Source organism: Musca autumnalis, unplaced genomic scaffold (assembly GCF_047663935.1).
Source record: "Musca autumnalis isolate F117 unplaced genomic scaffold, ASM4766393v1 scaffold_1, whole genome shotgun sequence".
Classification (NCBI taxonomy): Eukaryota; Metazoa; Arthropoda; class Insecta; order Diptera; family Muscidae; genus Musca; species Musca autumnalis.
Window position 1 is genome coordinate 329,777,628 of NW_027411644.1, and position 25,761 is coordinate 329,803,388.

A 25,761-nucleotide genomic window follows, 5' to 3' on the forward strand; every position below is an offset into this window, starting at 1 on the left:
AGGGGAAGAAGCCTATTGATTTTGGTGATGGTCGGATAATGTTCAGGGGTCGGAATGGGCAAAAAACTTATGTGGATAAAAAGACAAAGTTTTTTTCCAAAGCGAATATCTCAGCTTCTATATAGGGTATACCAAAAGCAAGACCTGAGAATAGAAGTAAAAAATATCACCTTTCTAATGATGTAAAGTAAGTTCTCGTAGGTGATCAAACAACGGAGATATTACAATAGAGACAAATAAAACCCAAATTTTCATTCTTGCGATTTTAATTATAATGACGAATATCACATCTTTGGTTAGAGACTTTTCAAACGCAAAGCCTGACTATGAAAGTAGAAGATCCCATCTCTACAATGATGCAAACTAGGTCGGCGTAGGTGACCAAATAACGGAGATATTGCAATAGTCGGTAATACATCCCATTTTTCCACTTTTTTGGAAATCACGCTACAGGTCGCAATTTTGATCGGATCGTCACGAAATTTTGGGTGTTGAAGGGGGTCCCGGAGGGGAAGAAGCCTATTGATTTTGGTGATTGTCGGTAATAATTAGGAGTCGGAATGAGCAAAAAAGTTATTTGGAGAAAATGTCTACATTTTATTCCAAAGCAAATATCTCAGCGTCTATAAGGGATATATAAAAAGCAAAACTTTGCAATGAAAGCAGAAAATATCGCCTTTGAAACGATGTAACGTAGGTTGTCGTAGGCGGTCACACAACGAAGATATCGCAATAGTCGCTAATAGAACCTAACTTTTAATTTTTGCGATTTTTGTCACCTTTGGTTGGGGACCATCTAAGAGCAAAGCCCGACAAAGAAAGTAGAAAATCCCATTATTTTGGTTCCGTTCGCCTTAAGTCATTTTGTGTAAAAGCCAGATAGGTGAAAACTTTCGTATCTCCCTAAATGTTTTCGAGTGAATAGATTAGGCACAGAAGTAGTGGTGTAGGGTATCACATAGTCGGCCCAGTACCGACTTTAGCCTTTTCCCACTTGTTTATTTATTATTATTATTAGCAAAGTACCCGCTACTTCGTATGCGGAAAGAATATAAAAAACAAATAAACAATATTTAATATGGAGATGGCGAACACTGAAAATGTTGTTGCACTATCGTAATACCAATTTTAATCAATATTTAATTTTATTTAAGTACTGTTCGTACCACTTTAATTCTTACTAATCAACAGCGAGCCACATTTTTTGAGACATTTTAATTAGTGGCTTTCTTTCATCAGAAGGTAAAACCTTCTTGTAAAGAAATAAACCCAAGACAAATTTTAGTACCATTTATAATTTTTGTATACTAATATTAGGTATTTCCAATACCATTTCCCGCGACCCGCATACCAAATTTCATACCAAATTTAGTACACCTTATTATTTCAACCATTTATACAAACCGCGAATCTCATTTCCAGCTCTATCAATTTTTCCAAACCCAATAATATACATGTAAATACACGTGAATGCATTTCCGAATCCTTCTCCTAAAATTTCAAAAATTCCCACTAACCCCTTTACACAATAACAAATTATATCAAATTCTGTAACATATAGTACTTTTCATAGTATGCTTTGTACGCTTTGGTACATCTTCCTAACTCTTCATTAGTGGCCCTCGTTCTAAATTTCAGAATTCTAGCTCTTACCGTTTGCCTAATACAAAGGGTACCATATTTAGTACCTTTTAGTACTTTTCGTACCCTTCCAGTTCGAATTTCCCACACTAAAAATATCAGGCTTCTAGCTTCAGCAGTTTCGTCTGGGCGATGATCTGTCAGTCACTCACTCACTTATCACTAAGCTCTTTTATATAATAAGATTATTTTTATTACATCCAATTATCTCCCAAACGCGATCGAATTTGATTAAACAAAGCACAGGTATCGAAGCGCAATAAATACTCGTAAGCAAAGAATACTGTTTTCACCGCCATAATAAAAATACAAAATACATATGTTCCCGCAACAACCCGAAGGGACAAGGGAGACTTCTCTCATATCAATTAGTGTACGCCAATTCATATTTTAACGTCCATTATCTCAGGAAGTACTGTCTTGCCCCCAAAAAATTGGGCTGTCGTAACAGGGCCTGCAAAAAGAAATTTTTGGAAAAAATAGTTCAAACTTCACTTTTCGCAAATTTTGTGTGTGAGGTACCCGAATGACGGGTCCATACATGACTAAATGAAATGAAACGATGTGCAAAGTTTGGACCAATCAGAAATTGCCTGCGAAAGTTATCTTGCGGATTTGCCATTTTAGTTGGTGCCGTCAAGGTTTCTTGGAGCTTTTAGGCCATTATCTCAGGAAGTATGGACTTACCCCCTAAAAAATTGTGCCGTCGTAAGGAGGGCCGCAAGGACAAGGAGCTCTTAAACTTCATTTTTTCCGATTTTTGTGTAAAAGGTACCCGAAGGAGTGCAACAATATAATCCATATTCCAACTCAGTCTACGCTTGGAATTAATATTACCATATTCAATGTTATGGCCAATTCGGTTACTCCCTTCGAGAGATATCGGACGCACTATTTTACCGAAAAATTTTGAACTTTTGTGGGGGGGAGGTATCGGAAAGAGTGGACCGATGTGGCCCATATTCGAACATAAACCAAGTTTGAACAAAACATAACGAATACCCAATCGGTCGCTTCTTTCGAGAGTTATCGTGCGCAGCCAGCCATACAGACGGATGCACGATGGGGCCAATGACAGGTTTTCGAGGCAACAAATCACTGGGGGAAGCTAGACCTTCCAAATTTTGTACAGTTCATTTTGTACGGTTCATATATACATATAGCTCCCGTATATATGTTCGTCCGATTTCAAGCCATTGATGGACCAAACACGCAAATTCTGCCCAATTTTTATGCGATTTGGGAAATACCGCGGAATTAGGACTACAAATAAGTTTGCCAAGTTATATTGAAATTGGTTCAGATTTTGATATTGCTCCCATATATATTTTCACCCGATTTTAGGTATTTGGTCACCAATCCCGCTATGTATGTCCAATCTTGATGAAACTTGAAATGTGTGACGGATTTTGGTCTAGAAACATTTTTGGCAAATCATATTGAAATCGGCTCAGAATTGGATATAGCTCCCATATATGTATATGTTCGCCCGATTTCAGGCAAATGATTGACCAAGCATGCAAATTCCATCAAATTACAATAAAATTTGGAAAATGTTACGGAATTCGGACTACAAATAAGTTTTTCAAGTTATATTGAAATCGGTTCAGATATAGAAATAGCTCCCCTATATACATATGTTCAAATTTCATGGTTTTGTCTGTGTTTTGTTATAAGTTAATAAAACGAGGTTCCAAATTTAGTAAAAATCGGCTTAGATTCCGCCACAAAAGCCAAAGTTTGTCTGCGATATCTTGGAAATTATATATTATTATATACATCTATTACATTTTTCCGAAATCCGAAATGGGTTTCCGATTATTCTCCAACCAAAACATAAAAATATCCATATTTTTAAGTATTACGACATCTGAAACCAGATTTTTATGAAAAGGCGCAGCTTGGCGCAGCTAATTTTTTCACAAAATGATAGTACACATTAATACCTTTCACCACATATATAATATCCTAGATCTACCTAGATCTAAAAAGTTATACTCCCGAGAACACATGGATAACAAAGCAAAATACTCCAAAAAAGACATAACATCTTAACTCAAAAATACATTTACCACACATAACATTTTTATTATTTGTTAACACTATCTTATTTTACATACCCATTGAAAAGCTTTCCATCTTTAAAAAATATAAAAATGTTGAAATGTTCTTTTTGGCGCCTAAAATGCTTTCACTACTTATTTATAATGAATGTCGGAAAATGATGCATAAGAAAATATGTCACCATTGCCAGATCAGTATGTCGCTATGTGATGTTACCAGATTGATTTATATTTTTATTTTTAGTGATTCAGAGTGTTGGCAATCGAAATCCGTTATTATTTTTTTCAAATTGTTCACTTCAAAAATTGACTTTTTGCCTCGAAAACCTGCTATTGGCCCCATCGTGGGATGGACGGACATGGCTGAATGGACTACAAATTATCTATAGCGAATTTCGTCCAGACATTTTTGGGGTCTAAAACCATTATTTCGATGAGGCATATTTTTGGTCGTATCAAAGTGTATATACCCGATTTAGCCCAAAATATATATCGTCCTACTCCTTCAAGTACCTCTCAGGCAAAATTTCACATTTTTGGGCACAAGCGCAGCTTAAGACATGTCTCGGATAGTTTTTAATTTTTTTGCAGCAGGTGGTCATCGCGGCCCATATTACAATGGTAAATTTGTTTCTGGGCCAAGTCCATACTTTTGCTTCAGTGGAGTTTAGGCGCTGTTGGAGGATTATTTTTGAAATTTTCATCGAATGTAGACCTTGTGATTCTGATAATAACGACATAAATAATTGTACGGTAACCTACACAAATCCTGTTGTTTGGATATTTTCGAATGCTACGTATCGTTTGCGCTTTCAACAGGCTCCTTCAATTTGCTTCATTACAACCTAATATTGTAATAACTACTGCCCAGAATTGTTGCCACAAATATGTGAGAACACATCCCGCAGCTAAATCAGGTTTACATTGACATGATTATAAGTAGTACACACATAAATAAGTGTGTGTGTATGAACATTTATGCACTGGGATTTTCCACTTGGCACCTTGCTGCAACTGCCAATGGAGGATACCACGCACGGGGATTTTTTTATTGCTTTATAAATGTCTCAGCTAGAAACATCAACACTTTGTTAAAGTAAAGAGAAGAAATGTAAGAAATCAAAAGATATGAACCAGTTTTAAATAGTTTAATTTGGGAATTTCCCCAATTGCTTATAATTACATTTTTGTTATTCTACTTAAATGCCTACAACTATTTCAATATCTTTTTTAGAACCCTATTAAAGGCTGTAAAAACAAAATACTACAATGTAATTACAAAAACATTTTTATATTCACAGAACCAGTTTTTGTTTACAAATCTAGAGAACTTCTGGATATAAAAATCCTTTTTTAAAGGCGTAATTTCAATTTGGAGTCACAAAAGTCTAGTAAAAAGAAATTCTAGATTATCTTTAATTAGATTGAAATAAAAAAAACTTGGTTTTTTACATAGCCACATATTTTTTTAAATTAAAAAAAATTTCGAATTGTTTGCATAATTATAAGCTGTGAATTTTTTGTTATTCACTTTTAATTTTCTTAAGTAATTAAAAAAAAACAACAACACATAACCGTTCTCTTTACATGCGCATTATTGTATGAAATTGATTTGGTTTAAATCATAACGGTCTGACTGTTTTAATTGAAACTGTCACTAAATGACTTTTACTGCTGCAACAACAAAAAAGGCCGGGATAAAAAATATTTTCCCAGCCCTCAATTAATGAATGAACGAACAAGTGGCGGTCGATTGCATCGATGCTGGGAGGACAATGGGTAGGTAGAAAAGTTCTAATATTTAACACAGACACATACATAGATATGGTCATCGGAACTATCATTCGTTTTTCCTCCTAATCGTAAATGGGGATTTTCCTATAGAAAGAGAAACTACAAAGAGAAGCAGAGCAATACATACCGAGAAATATTTGCTCTATCGGAACTAAAGAGTTTTTCCAATGAAATACGACCAAAATTCGAGGCATGTGACATCGGTTGTATCGAACTGAATGGAATTGAATGAAATTGAGAAAAACATGGGGACCCAGAGAGGTTGTTTGCTTCGTTTACATTTAAAGATCCATACCGGCGTCAACAAAATCAGAGCATCATTCACAAATTCAATGCTCTCGTAAGTTGCCGTTTAGAGGGGGCTTGGTTCATACAGCTTAGCTTGTCAGGTTGTCTCGTGCCATGATAGCAAACAAGTGTTCGATGAATCAAACCAAACAGCATTTGTGTTTAGTTTTTGTTGCAGATCCACACTCAAGACTAGCCCTCCCCTCCGCCTCACCCCGGTATCCAAATAATAGATGTGTTTGCTATGGGTATGAATGATTGTGTCAAAGTGTATGCATGCCGCTGGAGAGGTATCGGCGTAAAGCAACAAACTAAAAATGAAAACAAAACAAAATCTCCAACGACACAAACCACCGAACATGTCTACTTGTCTAGTTGTGCTGTTTGTGTTGTCGGTGGCTGTGTAGTTTTTAGTTGGAACTTTTTCGCGTATATAAGTAACTCTACGACCGAGGTTCTGATTAGTCTTTGTAACGCTCTTTGGTTTGTAACGTTCACACGTTCACGAAAATAAAAAAACGCCAATTTAAAAAAATATAACAGAAATTTAAGTTTCTAATTTTCAAAAAAAAACTAAACTTTTCAAAATAATTGTGATAATTTCATAAAACAAGGAGCACACATATTTAACAAATAAAAACTCAATAAAGTGAAAAGTGCGAATTAAAGTTCAAATATAATTTAACATTTTTGCAGAATAAATAAAGTAAAAGTATGTATACAAAAAGAATGTTCTATAATTAAATTTATTAAAAAAAAAAAAAAGAAACTATGGATAGTGAAGACATTTTCAAAGAAGCCTATAACAAAATTGAAGTGGTATTAAATCTGTACAATCGAAATTAAGGACAATGTAATTGTGTTAAAAATTGACAACTTTGAAAGAAGGATAATATTAATTTAGAAAAGAAGTTGTAACATTTTCTAAAATACAAAAAAATTAAATTAAAAAAATTGTGCATAAACATAAATTAAACATTTTTGGGTACCAAACATAACCCAATTACTTTTTTAACAATAACTGAATACATGCAGATAGAATATAATATTTGGTGTATCTTTATGTGGGTATGTAGTAAAATCCTGTTGAGGAATAATTATGATGCCGTTAACACCTCGAAAATATTTAAAGCCGATCTCAGCAATCGGGAATAGATGTAAAACCAACTAAAAATTAAATTAAAAAGATGCCAAAGTACTTTGAAGACGATTCGAAAGATTCTTCTCGTAAGACTATACAGTCTAAAAATACAAAAATTTTTGAAATTGTTTGAGGGAGAGATGTACCAGAATCCATAACCTCCAGTTTTTGTAAAAAAAATATTCGTTTTCAATTTTGTATCTCAATTTATTCGCCTATGAGAAAAAAGGGATCTTTTAAATGAGGTATTCCTAGCTATATATTGAGGGTCACGGTGTGCCTTAACCAAATTTAAATGGAAGCTAGGAAGTTTTTGCAGATTCTGAAAGTACAATGCTCATAGATGAGAAATATCAAGAAACAAAAAATCGCCGAAGGGATTTTCAAATAAATCGCGATTTAAGTTCACATTTTTAGGGGTTATTTATGTTTTGACGATTCTGCTTGGAAACCACAAATCCTATGTAAATGGGCCAAAAGAAAATGTTGTAGCTGTGAAAATTCTCCATTCGTAGATTTCGTAGATTTTACCGTTTTTGAGATATAGAAGTTCAAATTGATAACAATGCACTGACTGTGTCGCCTCCTTATAAAACAATGTCATTACTACAATTTCCCAAATTAAACTTATATACCTTGAAAATGGTACAACCTAGGAAAATATAAATCATCCAATCTTGTAAAGAATTTTCACAGCTTCTACATTTTATTTAGTCCCATTTTGATATGACTTGCGGTTTCCAAGCAAAATCTTGAAGAATTAAGATAAAAACCTAAAAATTTGAACTGAAAAAATGGTAAAACCTATGAAAAAACATAAAGGACAGTCTTGTAGAGAATTTTCACAGCTACAACATTTTCTTTAGACTCATTTGGATACGACTTGCGGCTGCCAAGCAAAATCGTAAAAACCTAAAAAAACCCCTAAAAATGTGAATTTTATCGCGAATTATTTTAAAATTCCTCCGGCGATTTTTTCTGTTTTTTTTATTATTTTTCTTATCTATGAACATTGCTGTTTCAGAATCCGCGAAATCTTCCCATGTGTAAGCGGTTTTCATCAGAAGTTAGTTACGGCGCACTGAGCATGATATTGTTTTCTAAGGAGGCGATACAGTCAGTGCATTTTCTCAATTTGAACTTCTATATCTCAAAAACGGAAAAACCTACGAAAATACCATAAAGGCCAATCTTGTGGAGAATTTTCACAGCTACAACATTTTATTTAGGCACATTTACATAGGACTCGCGGTTTCCAAGTAAAATTGTGAAAACCTAAAGAACCCCTAAAAATGTGAACTTAAATCGCGATTTATTTTAAAATCCCTTCGGCGATTTTTTTTGTTTCTTGATATTTCTCATCTATGAGCATTGTAGTTTCAGAATCTGCAAAAACTTCCCAGGTGTAAGCACCTTCCATTTAAAGTTAGTTTATTTGTTTATTTATTTATTTTTTTTTAAATTCCCAAACATTGATAACGAACTAAGGGAGAATATACAAATTTCTTTGCTTATGTCTTTATTTTAGAAGTAACGCGATACCTAAATTGAACAGGAGTACTCAAATTGGTAAGGAAATTGGTAGATCTTCTATGGATCATACTATTACGAATCAAGGAAACATTTTAATATTTCTTTTCGAAAGATACCTGACGTATTAAAAATTCTATAAAATACAAGGATTTATTTTGGAATGAATGTTTTTAATAAGTCGCTTTTCAAGAGGCTATCCTTAAAGTCTCAAGGACTTCCGCTATTCCACTGGTACTCAAAATTTTCAAACTATAAATTTCTCAAAATTCCCAGTGCGACAACACGGCTTTGTCATTTCAGGATTTTATTTATAATAACATATGTATTTATTAATAATATATACAATAGACAATTACAACAATTTCTAAATATAGGTCCACGCTTTGATATACCGGCCAATTTCAGATGATCAAAGGTGTCTGGACTTTTTTAAGAAATGATATATATAAATATATTAATTATATCATAAGCTTTTAGGCTAAAGATCGTGTAATACACTTTGATACTACCAAAAATGAGCCTCATCGAAATAATGGTTTTAGAGCCCAAGTATGTTTGGGACAATTTAGGATTGATTTAACAATGTCAGTCTGTCTGTGTGGCGCGCACGATATCGCTCCACCGGATCAACCAATTTGGGTTAAGTTTTGGGTATCACAATATTTTGTCCAAACTTAGATTAATTTCGAATATAGCTCATATCAGTCCACTCATTCCGCTACATCCTCCATTAAAGTTCCAACATTTTCGCTGAAATTGGTCGTAACTTTGCATATGGTAATATTACTTCCAGGCAAGAACAGGTGTATGTCCCACACAAAATTTGGAAAAAGTGCAGTTTTGTAAAAAATTTAGAAAAAGTACAGAATAACAGCACGCTTCGGATCGTATTGAATTTTTTCCAACAAGTCCCTGTTACGACGTCGCAATTTTATTGGGGTGCAAGTCCATACTTTCTGAGATAATGACCCAAAAGCTCCCAAAAAGCCTGCCGGCACCAACTAAACTGGGTAGTACGTAAGATAACCCTCGAAGTGTTAAACCGTTTTGGTCCAAACGTTGTACATCGTATTATTTCGTACAACCACGGATTATGTTCGAATATTGACTACATCGGATTACTCTTTTGGAATAATTGCAGTTCAAGGACTCGTCTGGGATCGTTTGTAATTTTTTGGGAAATATTGTGCATGTGGCCCTAGTTACGATGGTACAATTTTTTGGGAACAAGTCTATACTTCCTGAGAAACTGGCCCAAAACTCAAAAAACCTCTGTAGACGTCAGAAGTATTGTGTTCAATTCTTTTTTTATGACCGAGACTGAGGGTATATCTCTATCGGCACAGCTGACTGATATTTTCTTACTTACACTATGCAACACTGAAAATGCAAACAACTTCTAGTATGCATTTTTTGAAAGTACATATTTAGACTACAAAAACCCTAGTAGGGTTTTGTCCTGTCAGATCCAGTTCGGATTTTATGACCTCATCTAAACCGGGCTAAAACTACAGTTTTTTGCATTTCTGGGGCCTTTATCTCAGAAACGAATAGGAATTTGGCCTTGGTGTCTTTAGCAATAATGTAGCCCTAACCTAGTAGAACTTATCTTTTGAAAAAAAAAAACGCCATCTAGGGTATCAAAATCTATAAAATATAGAAAATTTTACATAATTGCTGAAATTCTGGTCAGTATCGGCTAAACTATTGGGAGTTGAACCAAATAACCTTTTGCAAAAATCTTCCAAATAATGTTCTTAGCAATTCCTTAGATCATTCTGAAACTCTAAAATGTGTACTTCATGTTGTTTCAGCGGCATTTTGCATCATATCTTTTACAACACGAATTTCAAACACAGTTCACACCAACAGTTTTTGCTCGCATTTCGGATTTCACTACATTATTGACATTTTTATTAAATCGTCGTTGAAAAATGTGCTGAAAACAACTGCATAGAGGCATTTTACAACAATGACATGTTCTGAAGAGTTGTGTACTGCATTCCAGGAAATATTTTTCCAAAAGAAAATATTCAGAAAAAATTAACGGTTTCGGAGATACGGTGCGAAATGTATAAAAGTTGTGGATTTTTTGCATATTTTTTGAAATTTGGGGCAATAAATGTAGTTTTTCGATTTCATTATTTTTCCAAATATTTTATTCTTGTCCTTATCTACAAATTTGCTTCAGAGGTCAGAAGAAGATTCGCATTGGTTTCAGAGATATAGCCCCGAATTTCTTTAAAAACTCAATATTTAACCATGTTTAGATGGGGCCATAAAATCCGAGTTGGATCTGACACAACAAAACGCAACTAGGGCTTCTTGTCGTTTGGGCCTGTACTTTAAAAAAAATCATCAGTTCGAATTGTTTGCACAAGATCACCTTAAAAATGTTGCACAGTGTTATTCTAAATAAATATGAAAAATACAAAAATATATAAGCTGTTCCAGAACATGCACACCCACCTTACACTCCTAATTTCCGGATTCGTTTCATGGATACACAACATCATATTTACAACAATGATAAAAGTACCCCTCTGCGTAATGTTGACGATATTTCCGAGCAAAAAATGGGAGTCATATGAGCAGAATAACCCTATACAAATTAATGTAAACAAGCTACCTTTTGCATTACAGGTAGGCTGAGAAATAATGGGTTATTTCCTTTAAATTGTACAAGGTAAAACCACAGAGCGTGTATCTCCGACAACAAAACTGAGAGTTGAACGCTCAGCGTCGTTTAGATAGTAAAAATACGAAGAGTTTTTTACGTATACATTAGGGTAATGACTTTTCGAAATTTTATCTCAAAAATGATCTCCTGTAGCACGGATGAATAAACTTTTGCCTATTAATCACTAAAATAACGTTTATTCCATTTAAATATAAAAAAGTTCACGCACAAATCGATTTAAAAAAAATATTTATTTTGAAAAAAAATGCATTCGATCGCCTATACGAATTAGGTCCCGTAGCATTGAATTATTATGAATAGACGTGCACTAATTGATATTGGAAAAGTCTCCTCCGACACAAGTTTCTATATTCAGAAAATAACGTATAAACATTAGGATAATGACTTTTCGACATTTTTTCTCAAAAATGATTTCCTGTAGCACGGATGAATGAACTTTTGCCTATTAATCACTAAAATAGCGTTTATTTCATTTAAATATAAAAAAGTTCACGCACAAATCGATTTTAAAAAAATATTTTGTTGAAAAAATGTATGATATGAAAAAAAAAACCTGTTTTTCTCGAAAATACTAGTAACTACAGTAATAGTACTTTTATATATCACCGGATTTAACAAACCCACTGGGTTTTAAATGTCAATTCCTTTGTGTTAACCCTGCTAAAGGCTATAATATAAACATGACCTTACATTTATTCCATTCAAATATTGAAAAAAGGTCACGCAAAACCGCTTTGAAAAAATTTTTATTTTTTTTTTTTTTTTTTTTTTTTTTTTGTTTTCTTAAAAATTGTATAACTTTGAAAAAACGTTTACGACATTTTTATTATTCTCAGAATTAAAGAAAACAAGTAAAAAAGTATCGGTCGGCTTTGCCGACAGAGATATACCCTCAGCCTGGGCAAATTGAAACACTTTTTTCACAAAAAACTTATGTATTTATGGGGTTTCAAAATTTTGGTCCTATCAACCGACAAAATTGTTGATTAGGATTTTTGCGAAAAAGGTACTTAAAGGAATGGACCGACATAGACCATGGGGGTGCCATAGGGGGTTTTTACACCCTTCGGGCTGTTTTCTCAAGAAGTATGGGCTTGCCCCTGAAACAACTTTTACCATCGTAATTGAGGCAGCGAATGTAAGTTGCTTCAACAAAAATCAAAGTGATTCAATAGCAGGTCTTAAAGTGAACTTATCCAAAATTTTGTGTGGGAGGTACGGGATGGAGTGGACAAATATAGGCCATATTCGAACCTGATCTATATCTGGTAGATATTATGAGAAGGTGTAAAGTATGGACCAAATCGGTCACTCCCATCAAGAGTTATCGTGCGCACAATTTTTCCGAATATTTTTGAACTTTTGTGGGGTAGGTGGACCGATATGGCTGATGGAGTGGACCGATATGGCTTATCTACGAACTTAGACTAAGTTTGGAAACAATATTATGAAGGCCAATTTTTGGCCGGAATCGGCATTTCTGTTCGAGAATTATCTTGCGCTTCCACCCATAAACATGGTATCATAGGGTTTGTTTTTCAACTTTCAGGCTATTTTTCAGGAAGTATGGACTTGCCCCTGAGGAAACTTGTACCTTCGTATAGGGGACAGTGAATACAAGATGTTGAGTCCATATTGGAACCTCATCTAAGTCTGGTAGAAATTTCATAATGTGCAAAGTAATGACCAAATCGGTTACTTCCTTCAAGAGTTATCGTACGCACAAATTTTCCGAACATTTTCGAACTTTTGTGGGGGAGGTACCGGAAGGAGTGGACCGATATAATCAATCTTTGAACTTGAACTAAGTTTAGACAAAATATTACGAAAACCAAATTTTGGACCGAATCGGCAGATACGTTCGAGAGTTATCTTGCGCTCCAATCACTACACACGGTGTCATAGGGTTTTTTGTAACTTTCAGGCCATTTCCTCAGGAAGTATGGACTTGCCCCTAATGAAACTTACAGCGTCGTAAAGAGGACAGCGAATACAACTTGCGTAAAAAAAATCAAAGCGATTCGAGACCAGGTCCTAAACTGAACTTTTCCGAAATTTTGTGTGGGAGGTACCCGACGGAGTGGACCGATTGAGTCCATATTGAAACCTCATCTAAGTTTGGTAGAAATTACACGATGTGCAAAGTATGGACCAAATCGGTTATTCCCTACAAGAGTTATCGTGCGCACAAGTTTTGCTACAATTTTTGAACATTTGTGGGGGAGGTACCTGAAGGAGTGGACCTATATGACCCATCTTCGAACTTAAATCGAATCTAGACAAAATAATTCGATACCCAAAATTTGAACCGAATCGATTGATCCGTTCGAGAGTTATCGTGCGCACCAGCCAGCCAGACAGACAGACAGACGGACGGACATTGCTAGATCTACTCAAAATTGTCTGAAACGGATATCGTACAAACATACTTGGGGTCTAAAACCATTATTTCGATGAGGCACATTTTTGGTCGTATCAAAGTGTAAATACCCTCTTTAGCCTAAAGGCTGAGGGTATAATTAGTGATAAACAAATGTTATGTAAGTTTGGTTATCTCATGTGGCTCTTTATTTTCAATTATATATCTGCTTACAGTGACTTCAAAAAATTGCCCAAAATTCTGATAAATCCAAATTTTAAAATCATTTCGTGCGAGAAGTTTTTTTAATCGAATCACCTTATAATTAAGATTTTTTGTAGAAACTCATCGCCTTATGATACAGGGATATGAGGTTGTAAAAAAGTCTGACGATTGGGTGAAACTGATAATAATAATAAGAGGTGCTTAAATAGCATACTTTGGATTGAATTCAAAGTAAGTCATGAAAATTACATTCAAAAGAATTGGGGAAAGTATGATTCAAATTCAAAATGATACACCTACGTATATACCATTCCAGATCAATTGCACCAATAATTGCGCACATTCATTGAGCAATTGTAGACTGATTACGTTGAGTAATAACAATGTGCAACATTTTTAAGGTGATCTTGTGCAAACAATTCGAACTGAGGATTTTTTGAAGGTACAGACCCAAACGACAAGAAACCCTAGTTGGGTTTTGTTGTGTCAGATCCAGCTCCGATTTTATGGCCCCATCTAAACCTGGTTAAATATTGAGTTTTTAAAGAAATTCGGGACTATATCGCTGAAACCAATGCGAATCTTCTTCTGATCTCTGAAGCAAATTTGTAGATAAGGACAAGAATAAAATGTTTGGAGAAATAATGAACTCGAAAAACTACATTTATTGCCTCAAATTTCAAAATATATGCAAAAATTCCACAATTTTTATACATTTCGCACCGTATCTCCAAAACCGTTAACTTTTTCTGAATATTTTCATTTGGAAAAGTATTCCCTGGACAACTCTTCAGAACATGTCATTGTTGTAAAATGCCTCTATCCCGTTGTTATCAGTACATTTTTTTAGTGAAATCCGAAATGCGAGAATAAACTGTTGGTGTGAACTGTGTTTGAAATACGTGTTGTAAAAGATATGATTCAAAATACCGCTGAAACAACATGAAGTAAGTAGTTTAGAGTTTCAGAATGTTCTAAAGAATTGTTGAGAACTTTATTTGGAAGATATTTGCAAAAGTTTACTTGGTTCAACTCCCAATAGTTTAGCCGATACTGACCAGAATTACAGCAATTATGTAAAATTTTAGAACATTTCATTTGTAATTCAAGAATTACATTTGTAATTCGAATTATTTCACTTGTAATTCGAATTACTCGAACTATTATTACAAATGGAATAATTCAAATTTCAAATAAAATAATTCGAATTACAAATAGAATAATTCGAATTACAACTCTTCAGTATTTCAACTTTATTTATTTTGATACTGACAGTTATGATATTTTTCCTTTTATTTTAGGCTGTTTTCTTTACATTTGTCCGTTTCCAGCATATTTTTTCTATGGCAATAATGGCCAAGTTTGCAGATACCAAAAAATTCTATAAATAAATCCTAACTAAATAAATGTTATTTATTACACAAATGCTTTTATATCGTAAAATCAAGAATTTTGACAACGGAAACTCCTTCTGTGGCACTGCAATTATTCGATTTATTACCTAAGGAAATGCATGCTTGCAAAGTTTATGACCAACCACAACTACTCATAGTGCCAAAGCGTTATTTTTAATTGCTTTGAAAACTGCTGCAAAAAACGGTCTTAGAATTTAGCTTAGTGGAAGTAAAAGACAAAACAGATGTTGTTGCATTTTGTTTTTGTTGCATTCTAATAATAAATACACATATACCTACATGCTGATACTTAAATATTGTTATCATTACTCAATATATGAACATAACGGCATACATTACTACTTTAATTTCCTTTAAAAATGTCTAATATTGCAGTTGTGGAATGAATTATTCATTTATTGTCTCGAAATAGAAAATAAATATTTGTAATTGTTTACTAATAACGAAATCGATATACAAAATTCCATACCAGCTTCCAGAATTTGTGAATACCCTACATATGTATGTACGTATGAAACTGTAATATGTATATTTTTCTTGTCATTTTCTTTTCTGTCGTTTGACTCAGTTGACAACAGACTTGAATGACAAATTGTCGACAGTCTTTGTTTAGTTCGAAGAAAATGCAATTTCATGAAATCTCAATTGATTTGAATTGAATTAAACCAATTGTGAGTGTCATTTTGTGGAAATACTAAGCAGCGTTTTGACATCAGCAATTTTGTTAGGATGTAAAGATTATATTACGGATTGAAATAGTTTTCGAAAATATGCACATAAATATGTAATAAAAACTTAAAATTATTTTTTTTATTTCAATAGTAAATTTTTTGAAATTTGGAATAAGAATTTATAATTTTATACAATAGAAAGTCAAAATAAACTAAAACTTCTTCATTCTTAGATTTGTTAAATAATCTATTAAAGGAGTTTACCAAGTTCCATACAAATTTTGTAAGTGGCGCCCAATTAACAATTCTATATGTATTTCGATAAATTCAAGCCAAATACATTATAAAATTAATAAGTTAATTTATAAACAACAACATCAGAAACGCATACAAATGTTCAATTCACACACATTTTGGATATCGGCCATAATGTTTGAATGTTCAAAACTATAAATTCACATTTAATTTAATTTGATATATTATTATTTCACCTACTTTTAATGATTCTACTTGCTGAAGAATGCATGCCTTGGGAACGGTTACGAAAACAATTGACACACAAATTATCTATACTGTCAAACAAAAGAGAACACCAAAATTACAAATTATTAAATTGCCATAAATAATTTACAAAAACAAAAAAAGAAATCCACAGCTTTGACTACTTAGTGAGCGAAATCACCAGCAATAAATTCAGAAAAAAATCATTAAAATTATGCTTACATTGTTGTGTCAAAGAATTAACAAGTTTGGCCGCTACTTAGCTACTGACTAGAGTGGATAGAGAATTTCTTGCTTGCCATTTTTGGTTAGAATGCTCAGCAACCAAAAAAAGTTCGTTGCACTTGCGCAATGAAGTTGCAACACTGCACACACACACACACTAACGACGAGGCAAAGTCAATGGTAGCTGCAACATTTTCCGAGTTCATTGACACAGAAACAAATGAATATTATCGTGGCTATAATTTTTAAATTTTTTCTTTAACGTTTCTTTAATGCGCGGCAAATGATTTAGAAGAGTTGCCAGGCACGTAGAATATGGGTATTATTATCAAAATTGTTTATTGATTCGATTTAGTATATATGTACATACGTACAACAACAGATAATACGTAAATATGTATTTAAATTTATTATGAGACAGAAATAAAATTTTGGTAAATTTATTACTTCAAATAGTGAAATTTATATACCGAATTCCGTTCCACAGGCTCTGATTTTTCTATTTTTCCACGATTTCAGAATTTTTTTTTTTTTTAAAAAATCAACGATTTCAGAAAAAATATATTTTTTTTTAAAAATCCACGAATTCATAAAAAATATTTTTCAAAAATCCACGATTTCAGAAAAAAATATTTTTTAAAAATCCAAGATTTCAGAAAAAATGTTTTTTTAAAAATTCACGATTTCTGAAAAAATGTTTTTGTAAATCAAAGATTTTTGAAAAAATACTTTTGGTAAATCAGAGTTTTTTGAAAAAATATTTTTTTAAAAATCCACGATTTATGAAAAAAATGTTTTTTAAAAATCCACGGTTTATGAAAAAAATATTTTTTAAAAATCCACGATTTCTAAAAAAATATTTTTTAAAAAACCACTATTTCTGAAAAAATATTTTTTTAAAAATCCACTATTTCTGAAAAACATATTTTTAAAAATCCACGATTTTTGGAAAAATATTTGTTAAAAAATCCAGGATTTCTGAAACAATATTTTTAAAAAAATCCAGGATTTCTGAAACAATATTTTTAAAAAAATCCAGGATTTCTGAAACAATATTTTTAAAAAAATCCAGGATTTCTGAAAAAAATATTTTTAAGAAATCCACGATTTCAGAAAAAAATATTTTTTAAAAATCCACGATTTCAGAAAAAATATTTTTTAAAAATCCACGATATCAGAAAAAATATTTTTTAAAAATCCACGATTTCAGAAAAAATATTTTTTAAAAATCCACGATTTCAGAAAACATATTTTTTAAAAATCCACGATTTCAGAAAAAATATTTTTTAAAAATCCATGATTTCAGAAAACATATTTTTTAAAAATCCACGATTTCAGAAAAAATATTTTTTAAAAATCCATGATTTCAGAAAAAATATTTTTTAAAAATCCACGATTTCAGAAAAAATATTTTTTAAAAATCCACGATTTCAGAAAAAATATTTTTTAAAAATCCACGATTTCTGAAAAAATATTTTTTAAAAAACTACGATTTCAGAAAAAATATTCTTTAAAAATCCACGATTTCAGAAAAAATATTCTTTAAAAATCCACGATTTCAGAAAAAATATATTTTAAAAATCCACGATATAAAAAATATTTTTTAAAAATGCACGATTTAATCCGCGATTTTTTTAAAAATCCACGATTTAAAAAATATTTTTTAAAAATCCACGATTTAAAAAATATTTTTCAAAAACCCACGATTTAAAAAATATTTTTTAAAAATCCACGATTTAAAAAATATTTTTTAAAAATCCACGATTTAAAAAATATTTTTTAAAAATCCACGATTTAATCCGCGATTTTTTTAAAAATCCCAAGATTTAAAATATATTTTTAAAAATCCACGATTTAATCCGCGATTTTTTTAAAAATCCACGATTTAATCCGCGATTTTTTTAAAAATCCACGATTTAATCCGCGATTTTTTTAAAAATCCACGATTTAAAAAATATTTTTTAAAAATCCACGATTTAAAAAATATTTTTTAAAAATCCACGATTTAAAAAATATTTTTCAAAAACCCAAGATTTAAAATATATTTTTTAAAAATCCACGATTTAAAAAATATTTTTCAAAAACCCAAGATTTAAAATATATTTTTAAAAATCCACGATTTAAAAAATATTTTTTAAAAATCCACGATTTAAAAAATATTTTTTAAAAATCCACGATTTAAAAAAAAATTTAAAAATGCACAATTTAAAAAATATTTTTCAGAAAAAATATTTTTTTTAAAAATCCACGATTTCAGAAAAAATATTTTTTTAAAAATCCACGATTTCAGAAAAAATATTTTTTAAAAATCCGCGATTTCAGGAAAAATATTTTTTAAAAATCCGCGATTTCAGAAAAAATATTTTTTAAAAATCCACGATTTCTGAAAAAATATTTTTAAAAAATCCACGATTTCTGAAAAAATATTTTTAAAAAATCCACGATTTCAGAAAAAATATTTTTTTTAAATCCACGATTTCAAAAAAAAATATTTTTTTAAAAATCCACGATTTCAGTTAAAAATCCACGATTTAAAAAATATTTTTTAAAAATCCACGATTTAAAAAATATTTTTCAAAAACCCAAGATTTAAAATATATTTTTTAAAAATCCACGATTTAAAAAATATTTTTCAAAAACCCAAGATTTAAAATATATTTTTAAAAATCCACGATTTAAAAAATATTTTTTAAAAATCCACGATTTAAAAAATATTTTTTAAAAATCCACGATTTAAAAAAAAAAATTTAAAAATGCACAATTTAAAAAATATTTTTCAGAAAAAATATTTTTTTAAAAAATCCACGATTTCAGAAAAAATATTTTTTTAAAAATCCACGATTTCAGAAAAAATATTTTTTAAAAATCCGCGATTTCAGGAAAAATATTTTTTAAAAATCCGCGATTTCAGAAAAAATATTTTTTTAAAAATCCGCGATTTCAGAAAAAATATTTTTTAAAAATCCACGATTTCAGAATATTTTTTTAATATTTTTTAAAAATCCACGATTTCAGAAAAAAAAATTTTTTAAATCCACGATTTCAGAAAAACTTTTTTAAAAATTCACGATTTCAGACAAAATATTTTTAAAAAATCCATGATTTCCGAAAAAATATTTTTTTTTAAATCCACGATTTCAGAAAAATTATTTTTTAAAAATCCACGATTTCAGAAAAAATATATTTTAAAAATCCACGATTTCAGAAAAAATATATTTTAAAAATCCACGATTTCTGAAAAAATATTTTTTAAAAATCCACGATTTCAGAAAAAAATATTTTTTTTTAAAATCCACGATTTCTGAAAAAATATTTTTTTTAAAATCCACGATTTCTGAAAAAATATTTTTTAAAAAAATGCACGAGATCCAAAAAAAATATTTTTTTTAAAAATCCACGATTTCTGAAAAAATATTTTTTAAAAAAATCCACGAGATCCAAAAAAAATATTTTTTAAAAATCCACGATTTCTGATAAAATATTTTTTAAAAAACCACGATTTCTGAAAAAATATTTTTTAAAAATCCAAGATTTCTGAAAAAATATTTTTTAAAAAAATCCACGAGATCCAAAAAAATATTTTTTAAAAATCCACGATTTCTGAAAAAATATTTTTTAAAAATCCAAGATTTCAGAAAAAATATTTTTTAAAAATCCACGATTTCTGAAAAAATATTTTTAAAAAATCCACGATTTCTGAAAAAATATTTTTAAAAAATCCACGATTTCAGAAAAAATATTTTTTTTAAATCCACGATTTCAAAAAAAAATATTTTTTTAAAAATCCACGATTTCAGAAAAAATATTTTTTAAAAATCCATGCTTTCAGAAAAACTATTTTTTAAAAACCCACGATTTCTGAAAAAACTATTTTTTAAAAATCCACGATTTCAGAAAAAATATTTTTTAAAAATCCACGATTTCAGAAAAAATATATTTTTTTAAATCCCAGATTTCAGAAAAAATATTTTTTAAAAATCCACGATTTCCGAAAAAATATAGTTTTAAATATCCACGATTTCAGAAAAAATATTTTTTTACAAATCCCACAATTTCTGAAAAAACTATTTTTTAAAAATCCACGATTTCTGAAAAAAAACTATTTTTTAAAAATCCACGATTTCTGAAAAAACTATTTTTTAAAAATCCACGATTTCTGAAAAAACTATTTTCTAAAAATCCACGATTTCAGAAAAAAAAATTAAAATCAACGATTTCAGAAAAAAAATTTTTAAAAATCCACGATTTCTGAAAAAATATTTTTTTAAAAATCCACGATTTCTGAAAAAATATTTTTTAAAAATACACGATTTCTGAAAAAATATTTTTTAAAAATACACGATTTCCGAAAAAATATTTTTTAAAAAATCATCGATTTCTGAAAAAAATATTTTTTAAAAAATCATCGATTTCTGAAAAAAATATTTTTTAAAAATCCACGATTTCTGAAAAAAATATTTTTTTAAAAATCCACGGTTTCAGAAAAAAATGTTTTTTAAAAATGCACGACTTCTGAAAAAATGTTTTTTTAAAATAAATTAAAAAAAAATGGTGCGCACGATAACCTTCGAAGGGAGTAACCGAATTGATCATAACTTTGCATATGGTAATATTACTTCCAGGCACAGATTAGTTTTGAAAATTGTATACCGCTGCATGCACCTCCCACACAAAATCTGGAAAATGTGCATGATCGTTTTGAAAATTTTTGCAACATGTTCTTCTTGCGTGTCCAGTTACGACGGTGCTATTTTTTCGGGGACAAGTCCATACATTCTCAGAAAACCCTTATAGAGGTCAAAAGTATTGTGGTTACTTCTTTTATTTAGGACCGAGATTGAGGGTATATCTCTGTCGGCACGGCTGACTGATACTTTTATATTTGTTACTTTAAAGGCAAATGGGTCAGAGTCGAACTCCTTTACTTTAGACTTGGAAAAATCAATTTAATTCTCACGATAATAATGTTTTTTAACAATGTTTAGATATTCCTAATTATGTATATAGTACATATATATGTAAATACTTTACCATAACAAATCTATTTACAACGTAATAAAGTGAGCTCTAAAATAATAACAAATCTTGGAAAATTATAACAAAAAAAAAACAACAACAATAACTAATAAATCATCTATTCAATGCAAATTTCAGAAGGACATGTCATAATGACATTTTCGAAAGGGAAACTAAAGGAAAACTTCGTTAATTCAGACAATTTTTAACGGACATTATCGCATTTACGATTTTATTCGTTCTCATTTTCCAAGTGAAATATTAAAACCACCAGTGGTTGCTTGCTGCTGCTGCTTGTGGTGTCGATGTTCGGTGGTCACTTGGTTTATATATTTCGGTCGACTGAACAAACAATTGGACAGTCGGAGCTGCCCATTTAAATAGTTATTAAATGCAAACCAATATTGTGTGCGCTTGGTTGGTTCTGAGTTTTTTCTTAATATTTATTGGTGGTATTGTTTTGTTGATTGTTGTTCTTTTTGTGCATTGTTTAGGTGATTGCAATTTGCAATTGTTCAAAAACAAAAAAAGAATAGAACAGATCGTCGCAGCGGTAACACAATTACAGTTGATTTAATGTACCGCAACAACGTTAGTAAAATCGAAAAGCTTCACCTTCGCCAACCAGCCACACTTTGGATGATGAGGTGAAATCTTTACCGCTCTTTAGAAACTGCAACACAGGCAGGCAGGCCCCCATTAAAAAAACTAACAGATTGACAGCAATAATTACTGCCGAATGGAGGACGATACAATGGTGTTCAAAATTTATGGTGTGTTACCCACCAACGTTGGCCACTCAAGGTCAACAATTACAAATTGTTCTTGCCGCCGCTTTTCAAGCGCATTTCATTCGATGCAATTTTAATTATCCGGTCGTTTTATTGTTACTTTCGAAGACCGGCAACAACAACAAATGGGGGAAATGCTAAGGGTTTAAATGATTATCGCCGCCACATGTCGTGGAATTGAATGATGTTGCATTGATTTGTGCTGATGGTCCGCAATTTTTTTATCCAACTAAAAATAGTCGTCATGTTAATAATAATAAATCAGCATGGCGCCCAATTCTGTTGAGTCATTTCCTTTTCAATAGTTTATGAAACATTTTTTGTTGTTCCATCAATTAGATGTTGGGACTCTACAATTGAAAAGGCGATGTAAGCGTGATGAAATTATTACAGTATATGTGTACCCGGACAAGAACACATAATCACGGATAAAAAGTATCTCTGATACATTCTCAGCATGCGCGAATCGAATACTGTTTACACAACCGAAATCCTTTTCCCCAAAATATTTTCAGGATTTTTGGAGCATTCATTCAAGCTCAACAACAACTGTTGTGATGGTTACAACGTACTAAGGAAGGATCGCACCAGAAGTGGAGGTGGGGTATTAGCTTTCCTATTGCACCAGTCTGTCCAATACAGACCTATCTCGCTTGAGCCTGTCTCTAATGACCCGTACATGGAATGTATGGGGGTAGCAGTCAGGTGTGGAGCTGCCGAGATAGATTTTCTGAACGTATACATCCCGCCGAGAAATAGCTGTATCTCAGATTACGTGCCTAACATTAGCCCCCTTTTGGAAGGTCATAATCGTCTGGTCCTGGGTGACTTTAATGCGCATCATGAGATGTGGCATTCGGCCCTCGGAAACGACCAGAGAGGTACAGCGCTGGGTGAGCAGATTGACACCTCTACGTTTTGCACGGTCAATGAGGAGGCCCTTACCAGAATTAGAGGAGATGTCACAGCTGGCCAGACATAACCATCGTCTCATCTGGTCTGAAAAATGACGTTACCTGGCAACCCTCATTTCCCTTGGATCAGACCATCTCCCCATAATTGTCGCCATTAGCAGACCACCCGATTTCATTACCTCTGAACGCCGCACAGAGAACAGCCCAATCCTTCTGATGATGTAGAGGAAAGGACTTCGTCGAACCAACCCCAATGACCCCAGAGTCAGGAAGCTGACACTGGAAGTTAACAGGCTGGTCAGCGAGAAGAGTTGCAACATTGGAGCCGGTATAGGTGAATCGTGGGTAATGGTTAAGTCACTCTCGAACCGTGGAAGAAGGGAATATAGGACCTCACTCACGTTTGGCGACGTTACGTTGACTGACCCGAAGAGGTGCGCAATTTATTTCAATCGACAGTTTGTCGAGCACGCCGAGAGTGACAGGGCGAAGAGAAGAGTATTACGTCGCATCAGATATCTTCCTGCCGAGGAGGAACCACCAAAGTTTACAATGGATGATGTTGCCAATGCCATCAGGAACGCTAAATCATCCAAAGCGTTGGGCTCTGATGGAATCTCCATGGTAATGCTGAAGCAGCTGGATGAGCCGGGAGTTGAGTATCTCACTAAAGTTCTCAAATTGTCGCCATCCACCCTCATTGCCAGCGAAAGTGAATCGTACAGGCCGATTTCGCTTTGGCGCCCGTAGCAATGACCCTTAAGGGGTCAGGGTCTCCAGTGTCAGAAATAGCTATCAAGTTACCGATCATCAGCATGGATTCCGTAAGCAGCACAGCACGACAACTGGGCTGCACGCCATTACCACATACATATATTTGTCAAGGACTCAACCAGAGACGGCCGTGCGATAGAACGTGATGGTGGCGCTTGACATATCAAAAGCCTTTGATACAGTCAGGCACTCCACGTTGTTTGAGGACATTGAGCAGACAACCCTCCGGCCAAACCTGAAACGTTGGATAGTCAATTATATGTGTGTACGCCAATCGTACGTGGAATTCAGGAACAAAAAGTCCAAACCCCGTCGAGTGAAACAGGGAGTTCCCCAAGGTGGGGTAATATCTCCGGAACTGTTTAACCTCTACATCTTCTGTATTCCGCCCCCTTCAGACGGCATCGAGATCGTTACGTATGTGGATGATTGCACGATACCTTCCCTGATGTCATCTGTGAGAGACTGAACACCTATTTAACCGATCTTACCAGCTTTTTCCACTCGAGGAATATGCAGATTTCCGCCACAAAATCAACAGCCACTCTGTTCACCACATGGGCAGCGCGGTTTGCAAGAGAATTGAATGTCGTGGTCGACGGTAGCAGAATTCCGACCACAAACTGCCCCAAAAATCTAGGGATCACATTCGACACTACTTTCAAGTAGTGCGCGCACGCCACAGCTATCTGCGACACACTGAAAAGTAGAAACAAAGTACTCAAGTTCCTAGCCGGCAGTACTTGGGGGGAAACCTTGTTGACCATATATAACGCGATAGGTCGGTCTGTGGTAAGCTATGCGGCGCCAGTTTGGTCCCCGGGAGTATGTGATACGAATTGGAAATAGATTCAAACCTGACAGACTGCCGCCCTGAGAACAGCAACGGGGTGCCTCCTCAAGTCTTCAGCTGACCATCTACATGAGGAGGCAAAGATTCTTCCAGTAAAGCAACACAATGAGATGCTTTCGTTGCAGTACTTGTCGGGTGTTACCGTGAGAGCCATCCCAATCACCATCTGCTGGCTAAGCCCGACACATTCAGGCATATCAGGAAGGATATTCATGCTCTAGAGAGGAAGGTCCAACAATATAGGAGAGAACCCCTATATCAACAGCCATATCACATATCACACGGATGCAGTTGCTAAGGCCATAAGCAAATATAGTGAGAATAAAGTCCTCGAAATACATCCTCCATCTATCGCAGCTGAGGAGCGTCAGCTGTCACGACAAACTAATCATCTAACTCCAGTGGATCTGTGCCTACATCCCATCGAAGCAGCCACTTTCCTGGAACTGGAGTTAGAGCCAGAGCGAGATTGAACAGAAGAACGAACATACAAACATAATCAGCCCAATCATGAATGAAAATTCCGTGCGGAATTTCTCTCTTTTCCCTTCTTTGCTATCACAAACAAAAAATCCGCACGGAAAAAAATTCCGATGGAGAAAAAGTAGGTATCATGAACGCTCTCAAACATGTGTTTTCCTCCAAAAAAATCTCCCTTGCAAAACTTAAGGGAGATTACAAATAAAGTTGGTATTTCCCAAAATTTTTGTACAAAACATGCCAAATAAACATTTTTGTTGGATTTTTATACTAAAATCTTCAATTCGCGGTTGGAAATTTATTAAAAAATTAACATATTTCACAAAATAACATTAGTTTGCAAACTCGGTCACTCTCAACTTTTTGTACCGATCAA

The 25,761-nt window shown here is 32.8% G+C and overlaps 1 protein-coding gene across 1 annotated transcript in view; it reads left to right on the top strand.

The window, feature by feature from the left end:
• The first annotated feature begins 5,507 nt into the window (after positions 1-5,507).
• e (nonribosomal peptide synthetase ebony) overlaps positions 5,508-25,761 on the top strand; it is a 56,761-nt gene continuing 36,507 nt past the window's right edge. Inside the window, exon 1 of the mRNA XM_073962846.1 lies at positions 5,508-6,498. The gene's annotated coding sequence lies outside the window, so the exon portion shown is untranslated. The remainder of the gene's footprint in view (positions 6,499-25,761) is intronic.